A 19,916-nucleotide genomic window follows, 5' to 3' on the forward strand; every position below is an offset into this window, starting at 1 on the left:
AGTAAAATCTTAATCTGATTGTCTTAATAAGAACTGTTTGTGGACAGTATTTGGAGCTGGTAATGGGTTTTTGATAATAAAATAATTGTTTTCAAGAGTTGGAATAAGCAATCAAACTTCCTCATTTTCAGATAATACTGCTTCAACCCAATCTCTCACACTGGCTACTCTACATCACCACTATTATGCCATGAAATTTAGTATACTGTCTGGTGGTCACCTTACCCCCTTACTTACACTACTGACATTTGCAGAATTAAAATAAAATTTTAAATTATTCTTATGATGCTGTACTATCTAATATGAGTTTTCATAATATTTTCAGTAAACCATTAAGCAATTCGTTCAGTAAGGTTTTTTTATGTTTTTGATATGGTGGCACAAAGAGGACTTGTTTTTTTATTCATGAACAAACTCACATACTTACAAATCATGTTCAGAATGAATTGTGAGGTCCATATTTCCTCCTTACATTCTGAGTAAGCAGAGTTGATGCCATACTTGCCTCAGTCTTCCATCTGAGGAAGATCTGGTCATCAGAACGAATATAACAGGTGCTGACTGGCACTGCTGGTAAGATACAGCCATTCGCAGTTAAAGTGGTGATTCATGCACTAAAGCCAAGCTTTGGTGTAATTTATAGGATTCTTAGGTCAATAATGCCATGTTTTGTTTTGTTTCATTTCTCCCTAGGAGCAAGATTAAACACATGTTTTATAAAAAGAAATATTTTTCTCATATAAAATTAGACTGTGTTCTTCTGTTAACAAAATAAGAAGAAGAAGAAGGAGGAGGAGGTGGAGGAGGAGACAAAAGAGGAAGAAAGGCTTGCTTTGCTGAGGTGTGCTCACTTTTCAGGGAACTGCTGGTTGATTTATTTATCTACTACAACTCTACCAAGTAAGGAGGCTGAGTTGTACTTGGAAGACTACTTCACACACCCTGGTTCAGAGCCCTTCATTCATTATCTGAACCTGGGTGGAAGAAACCTCCATGAGCATCCAGTAGAAACCTTTGGTGCCTGAGTACAGAGAACCTAGACCTCTTCGTTGTGCAGAAAGAAGTGGACATGGGATCACAGGACATGAAGATGAGGCTTTGAAAGGTGAGGAGACAGAGGTAAAGCTGGGAGAGAGTGACGTTGCCTTAGGATGGGTTACACATAAAGTAGTCCTGGGGCAAGGAGTTATGTGAAAGTGATTTATTGACAAGTGTTCTTAGGAAAAATGAGCAGAGGAATGAAAAGGGAGACAAGGAAGAGAAGGAGGCAAAGCAAGAGAAAAATATCAACCAAAGTCCCACACTGAGCATGGCTCAAGCCTGAGGGTGAGCTCTGGGGACAAAGGAGTTACAGGGTCATTGATGATGGGTTGCCTCTGGGCAACATACATCCCCAGGCTCTTTGGCTCCCTAAATGTACAAGTGGGCCTTGATAACCTAGCACAGATCTCCAACAAAAAGAAGCAGATTCCTGCTATATTGGGGAATGAAAGCACATTGAAAATATGTGTGAAAGAAATGGAAAAGTGCTCTGAGGGGTTATGGTCTGAGCACTGACCACTTCTATTTCAGATGGCCAACCAGATTCCCTTTTCCCATAGTCTAAGGAAATGAGGTCTCTTTTTCTTTTTGTTTATTGGAGTAAGTGTTAAGGTCTGCGCCTTCTGCACTGTGTAGCTCTGTGAAAAGGATCCACCTTTTAAGTCAGTTAACTCGGTCTATTTTTATTTCTTCTGAAAATACAGGTGGAGATAGGGAGACAGCCATAAAAGGACCTGACGAGTTCCACTCAGGAAAGCAACCCTGGATTATTAGGTAAAGTCACCAGTGTTTTCTGTACCTGGAAACTAAGAGGGCACTCCAGCTTCAAGTTCAAAAGTCTAAATGTCTTGATTTTTATGCCCATCCCATCAGTTGGCAAGGGACATAGTCTAGCAGGAAAGTAACAAGTACACAGATGTGCAAAAGCTATGATTCTTTTGAAGTTTCTTCTACAAGATTCATTTTTTTGACAACTATGACATAAGAGACAGCAAACTTCTATCAATACTAAAATGAAACAGTTTGGGTTCATTAATTTTAGTTACCAACAATATTAAAATGAGGGAGAGAATAGAATCCCCTGTTGGAGAACAACACATAACTCTCATGATATTTTACACAATGACTATCCTGATGGGAGGAACACATCACAGGCAGTAATGGACTGACAGACCCACAGTCCTCCAATCCATCTGTAAAGTGAGAGTTGTAGTATCACTAACTGATAAGGGCTCTTTAACCTAGAAATCAAACTTCATAATATTCATCCTGTTGAAGTTCTTGAGCCTGTCTTTGCACATGAACAGGAGTAGGCTTCTACTCATCACGTATGATGATCAGTGGTTGAGGCATATTTATATTAATAACATGTAACCTGTGCATGCATCACCAAGGTAAGATTCATCTGCTCTTTTTTATTAGATGGCTCTATTTTGGTTTTAATGAAATAGGACAGTGTTCAATATAGTGTAGAGTTAATAAAACCATAGTGTATATAAGCAAACCCAAATTATTTCTAGCATCCATTCTCTTATGAGGTGAAGGAGCAAAACTTGTTGGCACCCAGAGGTCTTTGAACAAGTGACACTTTACATGCAAAAGGTACCTTAAAAGTCTTTTCATTCATTTTGGACCTAAATTTGGGGAAAGCAATATAAAAGCATTGTCAGAGGACAATTATCATTACCTCAGGAACTAGTAACATGTTAAGATACCTGAAGATAAGAAATGATCACTGTGCTAATTTATTAATCAGACAGACAATATTTTAATATCAATCTAGAATAAGTTACCCTATCAATTATAAGGAACTTCAGTTTATTTGGAAACGAAAAACATTTATTTTAAAAATTATTCACAAGTCAATTTGGTCTTGGAGTTAGCAGTTTCTTATCAATTTAAACAAACCCTTGCCTTAGGACCCAGAATTCCATTGCCAGAGAAATAAAAATATATGTTCAACAAAAGACTTGCATATAAGTATCCATAGCAGTTTTATTCAAAATAACCCTATAATGTAAACTATCTAAAAGCCCATCAAATGCATTGTTTCCATAAAATAGAACACTACTCGGCAATATATAAAAAGAAATTGTTATACCCAAGAGTGCACAGATGAATCTTAAAACCATTTTACTGTGCAACAGAAGGCAGACACAAAAGACTGCATACTACATACATTCAAGTATATTGTTTGAAATTCTAAGGAATTTCTATAGTGACAAAGCCATCAGGAGCTACCTAGAACCAAGGTAATAGGGAATAACACTGCAAAGGGGCAAAGGAGTCTTTGGGGAAGATGGAAATGTTCTACATCTTGATTATGATGGTTGTTACACAAGTGTGTATATACATGTCAAAGCTCATTGCACTATATACACTTAAAATTGGTCTATTTTTAACATATGTAAGTTGTACTTCAATAAAATTGATTATAAAAATCCTAAAGTTCATCAAAAAGACACACATATACATTATAGGGATCTTGAATGAGAGGACACTGGGAGGAGGTTCCTCTGGGTAGATCACATGGGAGGTAATTAAGAACTTTACTAAGGAGTGTTAATATCTGACAATACTGTAAGGTCAATTCTCTATTGGTTTATTATTTATAAACTTGTAATTTAATAATTTCATTATGCCTTTATACAAATATATATTTAGATGACATTTAAAACCTTTAACTCTGGTTTCAATATATAGGGTGTCCAAAAATGTATACACATACTTTGAATAATTATAAAGGCAGTGATTATTAAGATACATTTCATTTTCAAAATTGAGCTATCAGCTGTTAAAGTGTGTATATATTTTGGAGGACACCCTGTATGTTAACCTAATCAGAGGATGGCTCTACTCTACCATGTTGAACTCACCATCTTAATTAGAACTTAACAAAGAGCAAATTTGTTGTATATAGACAAGGATATTTCATCAGAGGAGTGACATTTAAATTTTTACTCAGTGCAAGTAGAGGAAACAATCCCCAGATGATTTATAGCATTGTCTAAAGTTCACAAAAATCAATCTTTAAAAAGACATTATTTATTATAATTCACTTAGTTAAATATATATACACTCATTCTCATAACCTTAAATGATTTGTAGAAACAATGATAATCTATCTCACTTCCCAAAAACGATGGAATTTCAAATATGCAAAATAAAATGACTTTTCATAAAATACAAATTTAATATTTGAAATCCAATCTTATATAAGTATTAAATTTATATTTTATACCTTATTGTGAAAAAAATTGAGAAGACATTTTGCTAACTTTTAAAACAAAAGTCTCAAATCTAATTTATCAAGGGATTTATTTTGATTAATATGCATATTATATAAACGAGAATCTTATAATAAGTCTGCATTTATATACCATGTATTACAGTGTACAAGAATCTCTTATTAGTTCATTTTTGTGACTATTTGTTGCTAGCTAATATCATTTGCATTTCTTTGTTTCTTATCTAGTGATCTTCCATCGCCAGCCCAGCTTGACTTTTCTGAGCTGGTAGAGATCTTCTTAAAAGGCCAGCACGCTGAAAGCATTGAAAGTTCAATTTTTTCCTTCTCTTTTAAGTTGAAGATATTCTAATTTGTTAATCTCCTCTAGAGTTGGACAATAATATCAAAGCAAGTTTAGAAAATATTTTAAGTCATACATCCAAAGAATCTTATCAGAGTTTTGGACAAGTTGGGAAACGTTGATATGTCCTTTCTCTTTGAGCCCCAGGTAGGAATATTTGTCTGGGGACCAAGTTACTAAGGTAGGGATTTTAGAGTTTATCCTCAGAAGGGATTACTTATGATACTTTTAGAGGAAAATGCAAGAAATGGCTAAATTATACAGAAGCCCTTCAACTTCTCAGGAACTTAGGTGCTCATTAATGAGAGGTCTGTAGACCCCAGAAAAGCTTAATCAATTCCACCTGCATCCGCTTTCTCTCTGGCTCCTTCAGAAATCCATCCACACTACTGACTTATAAGCCAGCCACCCTCTGTTCTCCAAGCCATGCCAAATTGTTTCACTTTCTTTCAGTATTTGTATATGCTTTCTCCCCTTCAATGGTGTATATGTGTGTTTGTCTTAGATATTTATATTAGTGTGGAAACAGAGCAGATTTCCATGATCAACAAATGTCCAAGTATGCCCTCTCAAATACTCTGACTACAGATGGAAAGGGCTATTATTATAAAAATATATTTGTTGTCAGTATCTCCCCTCTGTAAAGAGGCTTTTCTTACTTACAGACACATACACAGGGAAATGGACAGCATTAGAAAATCCATTTTGCCATTATGCAAAAACAAATATAATGGGGACTGTATGCAAGCAACCCCTTCAGCAAAGACAGACACAGACAAGCAACTTGAGGATCCTTTCTATGCTGCCCACTCCCTCTCTCCTCAAGCAACAGATCAACGGTATATAATTTAGCATGGAGCAATTGACTCAATGCAAAGTTGAGACAGGCCTGTGTGAGAAATGGGGGAAGGCTTGAGACAATGGAAATTTTGTAAAATCCTGCAGACACACAACACAGAATCAGTCTCTTAGCACTTAACATGGGTGGAGAGAAGCCAGCGGAACATTAATTAATGACAGAAATACTTCAGATCAGTCATGAACCAGAAATAAACCAGAAAGCCACACAGTCGTGAACCAGAAATGATCTGCAAGCCCTACAGCATGTAGCAACTCACTCTGGGGGCCAGGAAGAGTGAGCCTGGGGAAGACACCTGTGAGGAAGCATCACGCTTTGGTGATTCCAATGGCAGAATCCTCATAGATAGAAAACTATTAGCACCAGTCAGAACAAAAACCCATCACAGCTCCGGCCACTGAGTAAGATCCCCCTACTCCAACCCCATAACGAAGAGTAACACAAGGCAATGTCCTTGCTTTTAGAACAGCCAGGCAATAAAGAGAGACAGCTGCATCTATTGTTGAAGTCAGTTTCATAAATAAAAAATAGGATCTTCTGTTGTTCCTGGCATATCCCGAAAACAGGGCTTTTAGGATATGCTGCCATTCTGGCTCTCATATAACCAAGTGGGAGGGCTTAGTTATTTGTAACTGCTATTATTCTATGGGTTCGAATGTTTATCGACCCATCTCAGAATGCAAGACTTTCAGAAATAGAAATCTTTCCAGGCCTGTTCGGGGACAGGCTCTTTGTCAACAGGATTAGGCTGCTAAAGACACTCTGTCAGCTTCACTTTTTCATGACTGTTTTATTCTGGTATTTTTGTTACACTGGTATCAGTAAATGTGAAACATTTTAAATGCTCCTAAAGCTAGTAATAAAATAGGTCTATAAATTTTCCCACAAATCAAGGCAAGAATCAGTGTGCTGTTGTTTTTTTTCCGAAAAGGCACATTTTTCTTTCTCCTCTCCCTTCTGCATCTGCACCCCTCCTCCAACGTGCTCTTGGAGGGGAGGGTGTGTTGGGGAAGGGCGGTGGGATCACTCCTGCAGTAGTGATCCTTATCCTGAGCCCTATGGAGCATTTCGTTAATGTTTTCTTCAGGTTTAAATCTGCCTGGCACATGGTTGATCTGTGCTGCAAGGGTTAACATGGAGTGAAGGGGAAGTTAACAAGGGACAGGCCATAAATGGCTCCAGCTGTGTATAATTAACTGTAATGCTGCAGAGTAAATGACTTTTATTGGCAGCCATGTCTTCATTAAAAGTCATATTTACAGTCCCATCATATGAAATGAGTGCTCCTGTATTCTGGAATTTAACGAGCATTCATTTTCACCTTGTTCAATTATCTTCCACCTCATCCCCCCGCCCCCCACTCATCCCCTCCCCAGTGTGGGAAGCATGTAGCCAAAGTACAATAGGAATGTAATTAGCACCTGGCAGAGGGCTCCTCTTCTAGGGAGCATTTCCCAAACCATATTACAAGGGTTTCTCCTTGCTTTCAGTTATAAGTAGGTAACTTCCTTACACAAAGAAAAATTAAGTAACTATCATAAAAACATCAACTTGACTTGATGGAAAGCTTTCAAAGGTTAGGCCTCTGCAAAGAGGTCATGTCTAAAGCAATCTGAAACAAAGTCCAAATCTGCAAAAGTAATCGTGATTACAGAGGAGAAAAGTGAAGCTAAAAATCGGTTTTGAATCAAATCTTTTTTCATTATAACTCCTGTTATCTGAAAGCACCTGTCCCACATTTATTTTTCCTTGTTGAGTGGTGTATCTAATTAAATCTTTCTCCCTTGCCCCCTACTTCTCTTACCTTCCCTTCCCTCTATCTTCTTCCCTCCTCTTCCCTCTTTTTATCTTCTTCACTCAATCCCAAAGGAAATCTCTTGCCTAGCTCATCAAGTGATCTAGGAACTCAATCTTATGATCTCAAACTCAATTTTGATTTCATCTCATGTGATACCTTAGAGTTTTTGGGTGTGTAAGGAAATTCTGAGTCTGGAAGTACAATATCAAGAGTGAATTTTCTTTGTTCAAGTTCCAATTGCTGTTCTGTGTGGTGCACACTGAGAATACAAAGTCCCTATGCCTATTAGGAAAAACATGCTCTGGGGATCCAGGGATGGATGGATAGATAGATAGATAGATAGATAGATAGATAGATAGATAGATAAATTATAAATATATAAATATAATCGGTTTTTTTTGTTGAGGGAGGGAGATATTTTTATTTCTTTTTTCCTTAAATGACCATAAATGACACATAACAATATTTAAATTTAAGGTGTACAATGTGTTCATTTGATGCATTTATAAATTACAAAATGTTTACCAAGATAGCATTAGCTACCACCTCCATTCCATCACATAGTTACCATTTGTTTTTTGTGGTGAGATAATTTAAGATCTTATCTCCTAGAAACAGGTATATGATACAGTATTATTAGCTACAGTCACCATGATGTACATTAGATCTCCAAGCTTATTAATCTTGTAACTGAGTTTGTACCTTTTGAACAATAGCTTCACATTCTCCCCCTCATCCCACCCTCCCACCCCTTATAAGCACCACTCTACTCTTTGTTTTTCTGACTTTGTTCTTTTTAGGTTCTGTACACAAGTGATATCCTACAGTTTTTGTCTTTCTCTGACTTGTTTCACCTAGCATAATATCCTCAAGGTCTATCCAAGTTGTTTCAAATGGCAGGATTTCCTTTATTCTCATGGTTGAATAATATTCCATTATGTGTATATAGATATAAAAAATATATATATATGTTATATATCTGTATCTATATCTATCTATATATTTATCACTTCTCTATCCATTCATTCATTGATGGACACTTAGGTTGTTTCTACATCTTGGCTATTGTGAATAATGGCCAGACCTATATTTTAGTACACATCACCTACTAACATTGAAAAATTTAGCTCGGCCTTCTTGAATATCATTTTCAAATAAATAGAATTAATTACCATCATTTAAATAGGGTTATTAGTATTAAATAAAATATGTCTGATATTATGTCTCAGTGAGAAGGAATTTAATCAACATTCTTTCCACTTTCCCTCTTTTGCCATCTCTCATTCCTTTCCTTCCCCAGGAGTTTATAATTTCTCTGTATTCTATCTTAGTTAAGATAGAATATTGGGCCGAAACCGGTTTGGCTCAGTGGATAGAGCGTCGGCCTGCAGACTCAAGGGTCCCAGGTTCGATTCCGGTCAAGAGCATGTACCTGGGTTGCGGGCATATCCCCAGTAGGAGACGTGCAGGAGGCAGCTGATCGATGTTTCTCTCTCATCGATGTTTCTAGCTCTCTATCTCTCTCCCTTCCTCTCTGTAAAAAAATCAATAAAATATATTTTTTAAAAAAAGATAGAATATTGGACTCTAGATTAATTGAGGTCTGGTCTTGACAAAAGATGCATATTGATTGACAAGCTAGGTTTAACTGAAAAATAAACCTGTCTACCATAAAAGGGTATCGTGAAAGGTAATGATGCCAAACTCAGTTGAGAAGGTATCGAGAAAAATAATAGCCATCGCCAGCATGGAACACGATGTCATCTCACCTCATTAGACCCTCATGGTCTAACTGCCTAAGCAGAGTTGATGGAGAGAGGGAGTTGTGCCCAAGAAACACAGCCAGCACTTACATTTGTGAATGTAAGATGCCCTTGGAAGCTGGCATCATTTTAGACACAATGCCAACACACCAGGGATACATTCTGCTGCCAAGCATGCCATCTTCAGCAAATTTCACTGCACACTTGTACTGCTGCTTCAGTCCTGCTGCTTTATCTGATTTTAGGCTGACCCTGTATAATTAGCACTTTGGGCTGGCAGTATTGTGTGGGAACACTGTTTCCATCATTCACTGGGAACTTAATAAAACGTAGAAATACCATGATCAGAAGCAGCATCTAATGCAATTTTCTTTTCTTTTTTCTTTTTTTTTAAACTGAGGATCAAGGTTCCTTATTGGGTTATAAAATCTTTTAAATGAACTGTAACCTGCATTTAAACATTAAAAAAAATAGAATAGAGCAGAATAAAATAGAAAAAAATAGAGTACAATAATACGAGTAAGTATAGATTCATGAAATTTTATATATAGGATATTCATCTCATGATCTCATGTGTGTGTGATGCTATAAAATATGGTCCATAGTTTGAAAATCATTGATATGATGTTTAGCATCCAGACTCAATATGCCCCAGTCTTGGGGCAAGTTGCCCCGTCCCGCCAGGTTGCTGCCTCATTGCATCCCACTCTTCAATCTTTATCTTCTCTTTATCTTCCTCTTCCTCTTCAGCAACATGAGCCTGGCAGCACAAGAGGAGAAGGCAAATCTCAGGAAAGGAAACCTAACAAGGGGAGGAGGGCCTATTGTAAATGAATCCGGAAATATTTGTCTCATCGCTCCATCGGCTCTTACAGTTAATCAGCTGCAGCCTCTTTCTATCTGAAGTAGTAATCATTTGCCTTATCAAATCCAATAAAAATCTCAAATATGAACATTTGCATTTAGATGCAATGAGCTACAGCGTGTCCCTAACAAGATAATTAAGCAAGAGTATGCAGGGTGGCATTTAATTGCTCATTACCAAGTTTTCCTGGACAGCTCATTCTAAATGAGGGGCCTGGAGAGAGAGGTGCATAGTAAATGTCACTAAATGTACTCTGAGTCAATATCTTGTTCAAATAGGGGGACCAGAAATGAGCAATGCTGAGGAAAAGGGGAGATATTAGGGATATTCCCAGATGTCTCTGGGAAGGGGATATTGCTTTTTTGGTCCTTGACCCAGACTTGTACCTGGTTAAAAATGATGCTCTCTTTCTAGCACCTTTGATTTAATGTATCGTTCTTGCTTTCTGGATACTACAGTCCCCTATTCCAGAGGTTGAATTTTAGGTGTGAGGCAATTACATAGAGTGTGAACACTCCATTGGAAATCTGTGCACAGACTTCTGGGGCAAATAAAAGTGGGGAGGGGGATATGCAGGAGATCAGTGGGTGAGGGCAGATTCCTTTTGAACTTAGTTGTCATCTCCCCAACCTGCCACACTGTTGAAGCAGACAAATAGATCTCATACAAAAACCATAGGATGCCCTTGCACATGTCCAAACAGATGGCTGGCGGGCAGAGGCATCTGCTCTGATTTCAGGCAGGGCAGTGGGTACTTGGAGAGAATACCCTCTGGAATCTGGGACAGTTTTTAGAGCCCTTCATGCTTTTCCAGTGCAAAGTAGTTACCTCCTTCAAATTTCACATGCTTGTCTTGTCTCCTCTTCCCTTTTGACTTATTGACATTCAAGTGCCAACTTGTTGGAAAAGAAAGGGAGGAAACATATGTACAGACTTGTTTTCATTTTTTTTAGAAAGATAAAGAGAATAGGAAAACGGACAACAGAGGAATCAAAGGGAGTGGGGAGGAGAAAAAAACCAAGATCCAAAAATAGGAACCGTGTTTAAATTGTGTCCTATTAGTTTCTTCTTCCTGCTCTGTAATTTGACTTTTTTTTTTTTTTTGGCAACCTATTAAGAATTCAGGAGAATGGCCAATTATTTGGATGTAAGTTGCACAGTAATTAAACAACACATGACTGCTGCTACAGCCTCTTAATGTATCTTTTCTTCTCTCTTCAAAGAACAGAGAGAAATAATAAAATGGGAAGATCCTGCCCGGCTCTGGAGTAGGCGCTACACAATTAGTCAGTAGGCTGTTTGGAGCCAAGTTCCCTGTGCCATTGCTCCCCATGGCCGCCCCCCATAAAGACAGTCTATTTGTTCACCAGCCTTGCTTGTTCGAGACATTCCCATAAGCTCTAACTAAAGCTGACGGACGTCTGATTCTCATAGCCAACATGATTGCCTCCACCACATACATCACATTTTAAAAAGTTATTTCAAAATATTAGTGTGCTGTCACTGTTGATTGAGGGAAGGTGCATTAATCCAATAAAAGAAGCATTTGCCTGCACGTTACAGGATTGCGTAGTAGCTGCAAGTGTGTAGACAAAATATTTGGTTACAATCCCAGCTCTGAGTCAGGGTGTGTGATTTTGTGCAAGTTACTCTCCTTCTGCTTCATTTTCTGCCCTGAACAGAAGTAATAGTTATATCTATTTACTAGGGCTGTTGTAAGGGTTAAATGCCTTAATTCATGCAGCACAAGTAGAACAGTATAGGGCACATTTTTGAGAGTTAGTTTGTACACAATAAGGAGGGGCAAGAGGAGGCAAAACAAGAAACAGAAACAGTGCAAACAGTACAAAACAAAGTATACAGAGTCTTTTGGACTCCCAGCATGAGAACACTATTCATGTGCAAACTCAGTTTTCCTTGGAAAAGGAAGAATGACTTAGAGGGTGGAGCCAGGAGCCAAGAACAACAAAGTGATGAATAAATTTATGTGGCAACTTGGCTATGTCATGGTGTGTAGTTTTTGGTCAAACACCAGTCTAGATTTTGCTGTGAAGATTTTTTTTCAGATGTAATTAACATGTAAATCGGTAGACATTGAGTAAGAGATTACCCTCTATAATGTGGTTGGGCCTCATCCAATCAGTTGTAGGCCATAAAAGAAAGACTAGGTTCCTCGGGGAAAAGAAGGAATTTGATGCTAAACTGCCTTTTGACTTGAGCTGCAATATCCACTCTTCCATGATTCTCCAGCATGTCAGCCTGCCCTGAAGATTTCAGACTTAATACTCTATTACCTCTATCTGAAACCTTGTCAGGCTTGTGACTGCTTGGATCACTAGAATATGGTGGGAGTATGCTATGTGACCACCAAGACTGGATCACAAAAGGAAATTTAATTTATGTCTGGTTTCCTTGGAAAATGCACACTTGGAGCCCTGAACTGCCACAGAGTAGGTCCAACCATCTTGACGCCACCATGCTGTGAGGATGCCAAGCTCCAGAGAGGCCACACTTCCATTTGCCATTCCATTTACTCTCAGGATATCCAGGCAAAGGCACCGCATGTGTGAATAAAGAAGTCTTCAGATGATTCCAGCCATGGGGTCATCTCCAGTCACCAAATATTCGCAGTTAAGTTCCCAGATGATGTGGGGCAGAGATAAGCCATTAACAGTGTGGAATATTATCTGAGCCCTGTGTTCCCAGAAAGTAGTGCTTGTCGAGAAATCCTTCCACCTTTGCTATGCCAGGAAACAACTAACTGAAAAGGATCTTCCTGCCCTCACATTGCCCAGGATAAGGTCCTCTCCATCCTTACTCATGACTCCCATAACACTCATGGATGATTCTTCTGATTACCTGCCCTTCTCAAACCCCAGAACCCCTTTCTTTTCTCTGTAATGCTCCTCATTAATGAGCATTTCCCTATTGCAAAAGCTGGAATTAAATAATATCTTTAATTTTCAGGTGCATTTTTTGTCTTTGATACTGTTCTCATTGAGCTCATTCCAAATGCTTGACCCACAGAATCTGTGAGCATAATAAAATAGTTATTTATGTTTTGAAGTAGTTTTTTTTTTTCAGCAACAAAAAGAACAGAGCTTGTAGTCATCTCTTTTTGTGATTCAAAGTTAGAAATGTCACCAGGTTAAATGTGAAAGTTAGTCTTTTACTTGTATTCCCACATGTACTTAAAGATGTTTTAAATCAGCTTAATTATGACTTTATTCAGTGTAGGAAAGTTTTTTTCTGTTATATTTTAAATTATTGCTTCCATTTGATTTGTCTTCTTTTTCATAAACAGCAATTATCTAGATATTAGATCATTTTTCTTTTTCTTTCAGATATGTCACCAGGATTTTGCTTTACTCTTTCCTCTTTTTCAATAAATTCTGAAATATTTTCAAGTTTGCCCTCCATAACAGTGGTTCAATTTCTGGTGGATTTAAAAATTCTCTTTTATGCTTTCATAATGACATTGAATCTGTGATTATACTTTTAGATTTTTAAAATCTATTTTAATTTTACTTTTTACAAATCTATGTGCCTCTCAGCAAACCTCTTTCCATATCAAATATTAATCTATTGTTTTACTATTTTACTTGTAATCCCTTATTATATACTAGAGGCCTGTTGCACGAAAAGATTCGTGCAACAGGCCTTCCCTTCCCCTGGCTGCCAGCACCGGTTTTTCCTCCGCCACCTGGGACCCAGGCCTTCGCTCTGGCCGGAGCCGCCTTCAAGCCTTCACTGCTCTGGCCGGAGCAGCCTTCAGTCTTCGCTCCGCTGCTTCGCACCTATGTATGCAAATTAGCCGCCATCTTTGTTGGAGGTTAATTTGCATATCTTGCTGATTAGCCAATGGGAGACGTAGCGAAGGTATGGTCAGTTACTATGTTTGTCTATTAGATAGGACTAGAGGCCTGGTGCATGAAATGCTTGCACTGGTGGGGGTGTCCCTCAGCTTGGCCTGTACCCTCTCGCAGTCCGGGACCCCTTGGGGGATGTCCACCTGCCAGGTTAGGCCTGATCCCCAGGCAGTCAGACATCCCTCTCGCAGTATGGGGCTCTCGCAGTCTGGGACCCCTTGCTCTTTACTGTCTGCCTGCAGTGGAGGTGGGAGAGGCTCCCACCACTGCTGCTGTGCTCGCCAGCCATGAGTATGGCTTCTAGCTGAGCGAGCGACGCTCCCCCTGCAGCGACAGTGGTGGGAGCTTCTCCCGCCTCTGCTGCAGTGCTAAGGAGCAGTGAGCCTGGCTTCTGACTGAGAGGTGCTCCCCCTGTGGGAGCGCACTGACCACCAGGGGGTAGCTCCTGCATTGAGCGTCTGCCCCCTGGTGGTCAGTGCATGTCAGAGCGGCTGGTCATTCTGCTGGTTGTTCCACCCACCATTTGGTTGATTTGCATATTAGGGTTTTATTATATAGGATAGCCCATATGTCTTTGACATTTTTGAGAATACAAGTAACATATTTTTTTAGTTTATTTTTTGCAATATTTTTTAAAATGTATATTCTTTATCTACAGTTTGAGTGCTTTATTTTCCATTTCTTTATGTTGCAGGGTTTTTTTACTCAATTTCCTAGTCACTAAATAAAAACCATACATCTAGCCCTGCCCTGGTTTACTCCTTGTCTCTTTAATTGCTGTTAGAATTCTCTTCTCAAATCTAGAGCTATAGATTTCAAATATGCATGCATGCCCTACCCATGCTTCTGGTGGGTTTTTTTGCCTTATATTTAAGGTAAATTTGCAGACATAAGGCTGGATCGTCTACTCTCAATACAAAATATTTTACCATGTGGAATAGAGTTTATTTCTGGAAATTCCTGAGTTCAATCTGCTTTTCTACAGATTGTTTTTGCTTTTGCTTTTACTTTTTAAATTATTGATAGAAAGAGTATACAACAAAGTATAACTCATAGTATATACCCTTCTGGGGCGTTCTCTGGTTCTGTCCTTTCTGTGGAAAGACAATTCAGTAAATACAAGACCTATAGAAATCTCCTCAGTTTACACATTGCTAAGGATTGCTGTTTTATGACAATTTTTTTTTATATTCTAATGGCTTTGAAATAGGAATTTTTAGGGGTGAAATAGGCAGGCTTAGGTATTTTTTAAAATTAAGGGTGTTCATGGAAAAATAACACAGGGATACAGAGTTGAAAAAGGGTACATTTACATACGACAAGGGAGCTGGGAGTAGCAGAAGTTACATTTCCATAAGACAAGGGAGCTGGGAGAAGTTACATTTCCATAAGACTAGGAGTTGGGAGAGACAGCAGTTACATCATTTCCATAAGATAAGGGAACTGGGAGTAGCAAAAGGTCGATATTTACAAAATAAAGGAGGATGAAGGCCCAGAGGTAACAGGAGAACAATGAGGGAGGAGAGCCTCATATGTCCCATGTGAGGTTCAACCTTTGAGCTCTGGAGTTGCTATAGTGACCAAATCAGAAGGGGATGGTGACCAATCAGAGGGGATATCAAGGCACAAAGATCTGCAGCCTTTATAAACCATGGAAAAAGGAACTCGGTGGAACTCTTTCCTCCTCCCCACGTGGGAGTCTGTACTTGTTCTCCAATAAATTTCCACCTTTACTATATCATCTTTCATCTGTGGTTTCATTCTTGGATTCTACCTGACAAGAGCCCAGGAGACCATCCTACACAGGGAAACACCACGCCTTTCCAGTCCAAAATTCCCTATCAGCTTCAGGAAAGAATATCTAAGCCTGTCCCTTAGGAAACTCAGACCTTTGTCATTCATTCATAGCTTGGCTGTTGACCCCACAGGGTGAGCTGGTCTTCTTGCCCATTAATGTTCATATTTGACAACAAAGATGTAGGATATGCCTACACCTTGATAACACTGAAGTATTTGTCTTCCATTTTATTATTTAGTAACATGAGAGTTCCTGGCATAAAATATACAAAGTGCTTTGCACACCTTTAAATAGGGGCAACCTGAATATTGCTGATTATTTACTACCATTTTTTAAGGGAAGTCATTTAGGATGACTCTCCTGCAGCCTTCTGATTAATGCTCATCTCAGCAGCATTTTCCCAGTAGCTTTGTAAAGGTGAACTTCCCTGAATATCACAGCTTCAGTCAGGGTAGCCCAAAAGTAAGATCACAGAACTCTGCATCATTTGGTCCCATGTGAAGCATAATATTTACTTGATGCAAAAAAAAAATTATTTTTACTCCCAGCCCTCCCTCATAGCCACAAATGTTTGCAGCTGAGTGCTCTTTAGCTGACATTTAGGCTGCTTACACAGATAGCAATAAGAAGAGGAAAATAAAAAAGCAAAGAGACTGAACTCTACAAGTTTTATTTTGGATTTCAAATAGGTGTCACGTATCTAGTACCTTTATTTTCAGAACATGTCCCCTGGCCAACATCATCTGCATTATTTTTAAGCTTGTTATAAATGCATAATCCTGGCCCCATCCCAGACGTTGTAGCCAGGATCTATGTTTTTAATACAATCCTTGGGTGATTTGTATGCCCACTGAAGTTTGGAAAGCACTATTCCTTTTAATATCCTGTCTCAGACATCTTTTCATTCTTGCTTTTCATAGGATTTTAGTTGATCACTGGCTGTTGCCAGAGAAACAGTGATTAGCTCCTAGGTCTCATTGACCAGGCTTGTAAATGTGACAATAAGTTTACATTCTGGAGAGAGTATTGGGTAGGGCCAATAAGAATTTGAACATTCTGTGGGTGCCTTTACTACCAGTAAGATCATCAGTGGAGATTTCTACTAAATTCTCTTACAGTAAAGGGGATTTTTAAACAGGTTTATTTGTTGAAGAAATACAATTCAGAACTTCAGATTATGTTTTTAGACAGGGTAGCTCCTTGAAACTCTAAAGCAGGTTAGTTGCAGGCTACTAGCAAAGGAAGTAAATGGTTCCTGTACACCTGTCTCAAGAAAGGAGTTTTCAGGAGTATTTTACTGCTTTGATCCAGGATGTGAAGTGTGAAAGCTCCTCATTGGGTTTTATTGCCTGAGAGATCAGGTCAGTTAAAGGGCTGTGTTTTAAAATAAATAAGTCAATAAACAAAATCATAGATTTGCAAAACAGATTTTCCCTTATTAAAACACTAGTGGCCTGGTGCACGGATTCGTGCACATGTAAGGAAATTAATTAGAAGAAATATTTTAATATTGCTACTTGCTCTTTCTCTATAATAGAAGTGTCAACCAAATTCACGGTCGACAATGACAGATCAAAACACACGTGTGCAATTGGTGTCAGTGAGAGCTTTATATGTATTGCACATGTGCGAGTCAACTTAGCCATATATATATAGAATAAACTTGTTTAATTAGACCTGCTTTCTGATGTATCTAAACTTTTTCCAGCCCAGTGAAGCACCCCAACTTCTCTTTCAGGTAATTGTCAGCAACACAGCAGTAAATATCAACATGAAGCAGATTATTATTGTAGATCACGCAGGGAGAAGAAAGGGTAAAATATTTAACTGCAGCAGTGTTTGACTGTATTCTGCACAGTGAGAAAACCTAAAGTCATTTTCAAGGTCCACCATTTTTTACTCCTTTTCAGTTGGGTCAAGTTTCTAAACTTTCTAAATCTCTGTTTTCTGGCTAATGAAAAGAAAATAGGATTCCATTGCGTCTCCTATCTACCTACTCCAGGACTTCTGTGAGGATCAAATGAGATGAGGCACGGGAAAACGCTTCACAGACATTTGGTTAAAGTATAAAATGTTTCCACCTGGTTATAAGCAAGTCGTGTTCCTGGACTGAAAAAACTTCAGAGAGGCTAGTTGCTAGGGAGAGGAAGCCAGGCATTGCTATGTGACATCATTACCTGGCTCCCACAGTGACTGTTTCTGGGCTGGGCTGGGCTGTGGGCCAGCATTTTGCACCATGGGGTCTTGGCAGCGTTGGCTGCAATTTGGTGGGTTGTTGCTCTAGGGTGGTGGCAGGGCCTGTGTCCCACTTGGGGGAAGCTGAGTGTTGCTTTGTCGGCGCCAGGTCCGCGGTGCTGTTTCTTTGTAAATGGCCAGTGTGTGTCATGGCAGTTCCTGCATTGAGTGTCTGCCCCCTGGTGGTCAGTGTGCATCATAGCGACCAGTTGGATGGTCGGAGGGACACTTAGCATATTAGCCTTTTATATATATAGATAATAAAAACAACTTGTGGTGTATTTCATTAACAGCATTTAACACAAGATATGATTTATATAAAAAATCCAGTTATGGTCAATTCTTTAAGACTATACCTATAGGGTTGCCTGGCACATATCCACTTCAAATCTTTATTCATTTATTGCAGCATTCAATTAATAGTCCTCTATGTGTCAGACATTGTTTTAGAAGCTATTCTCTTTCTTCCTTTCACTGAATCTATTCTATTTTCAGTTCTTCATGTTCATTCACCCAAGGCCATTGGGTGAAAAACTGACTGATGAGTCTACTCTTCTGCTTTGCTCATTTAAGCCTGCCCTGCACTGTCTGGTTGCCAAAGGAACGTAAAAGTTAGTGGAACAACAAGGTGCCCACATTTTGGCTGACTTTTCACATAGTCGTTTGAAAGGTAAAGAAAGCCCATGCTTTTTTTCTTGTAAGGCAGCTTTGTTTCCTGCTCCTGGATAAACGCCACACTGAGTAATTTCAACTGCTAGAGGTTAATTTTCCTGTAATAGCCTTATTGTGATGGAGGATTTTGGAAATTACAAAAATTAGATGCACTACTAATTGGCCTGTCTGGCTTGGGAGCTGCTCCCCAGATTACAACACAGTCAGAGGAGGCTGTATCAAGGCCAGATTTGATTCCCAAACCAACACTTACCAAGAAGACAGATGTGAGGAAAGAAAATTGTTCCGAAAAGAATCACCTGAGTGTGTTATATTCTTTCCCCTAATTGGCTGGAAAAAGGTATAAGAGAGATTCATTCCCTTCAGTAGAACTCAGGGCAGTGTGTCAACAACTATTCCCGGGCACCCGCTGAGGCCACTTGTGAGCTGAGCCAGCAGGAAAAGAAAAAACAGAAGGATATGCTGTTCCCTAATCTGAAAGGGCTTAGTTTGGAGAGGAGAAAATACCAAATCACATAGCCATATAGCATGCTTTCAAATTTGCTGAAAGGATAACTTAGATATACAAAAAATAAATAAAAATGATATTTGCTCATCTGATTTTTGTGACAAAGTCCACCCCAGTGGGTAGTGGTGGCAACTTAACCTCACCAAATAATAACTTTTCAGTCTTTTCTGATGTAAACAGCCTCCCTCCAGCTTATATCTTTGTTCTATACAAAGTTTTCCTCCCAATCATAGCTGATATCATAGTCGTTTCGGGTGATTCAGTCTCTGCAGGCTCAGTCTTTCAGATTTTACTCCCTTTCTATTACTATAAAATGGTGTCAAATGTGAGAGCCTTGGGGGCATCGTACATTTCTATGGGAGTTTGGGAGAAAGAAAAGAGTCCTCTATTCTGTCAGGCTTACTCCATATCTCACCTGGATCCCCCACCTAGAGTGGCCCAGTTGTGCTTTCTGGTCTAGTTCCAAGGAAGAGTGAATGGTTTTATCTGGCCTGGAGAGGGAGCTGGTGGGAGGGAGCTGGTGCCATCACCACTAGCCTCTGTCTGAAATCTCAGCCCAAAGCTGTTTCTTCTCTTGAAACAGTCCTTTCCCCAATCCACCAGTGCTCTCAACCTCTGCATCTCCACTCATTACACACAGGACTTTCCCCACCACTGTGGCCACAGCAAGTCCACAGGAGATCCCAAACATGGCTTTAGTCCCAGCTATTTCACAACTTCTACACCCATACCATCATTTCCACTTTACGTGGGTTATGATTCTGAGCTAAAGGCTTTTATTTTCTCATGGTCATGGACAACCCCAAGATATGGCCAAGCGTGAGCCATTCATTAGCCTTATTTCCCCATACTTTATAGATGTTGTTAGTTTCCCTTGCTGTTGGTTGAGTTTAGGCAGAAACAGGTCAATTTTGTCAC

The 19,916-nt window shown here is 39.1% G+C and overlaps 1 long non-coding RNA gene across 2 annotated transcripts in view; it reads left to right on the forward strand.

Annotated features, from left to right (window-relative positions):
- LOC118652010 overlaps window positions 1–1,815 on the forward strand; it is a 29,087-nt gene extending 27,272 nt beyond the window's left edge. For both annotated transcript variants that reach the window (XR_004966400.1, XR_004966399.1), the window contains exons 6-7: window positions 694–1,105; window positions 1,746–1,815. This is a non-coding gene — a long non-coding RNA (uncharacterized LOC118652010). The remainder of the gene's footprint in view (window positions 1–693; window positions 1,106–1,745) is intronic.
- Window positions 1,816–19,916: the final 18,101 nt, after the last annotated feature.

This window comes from Myotis myotis, unplaced genomic scaffold, assembly GCF_014108235.1.
Source record: "Myotis myotis isolate mMyoMyo1 unplaced genomic scaffold, mMyoMyo1.p scaffold_m19_p_3, whole genome shotgun sequence".
NCBI lineage: Eukaryota > Metazoa > Chordata > Mammalia > Chiroptera > Vespertilionidae > Myotis > Myotis myotis.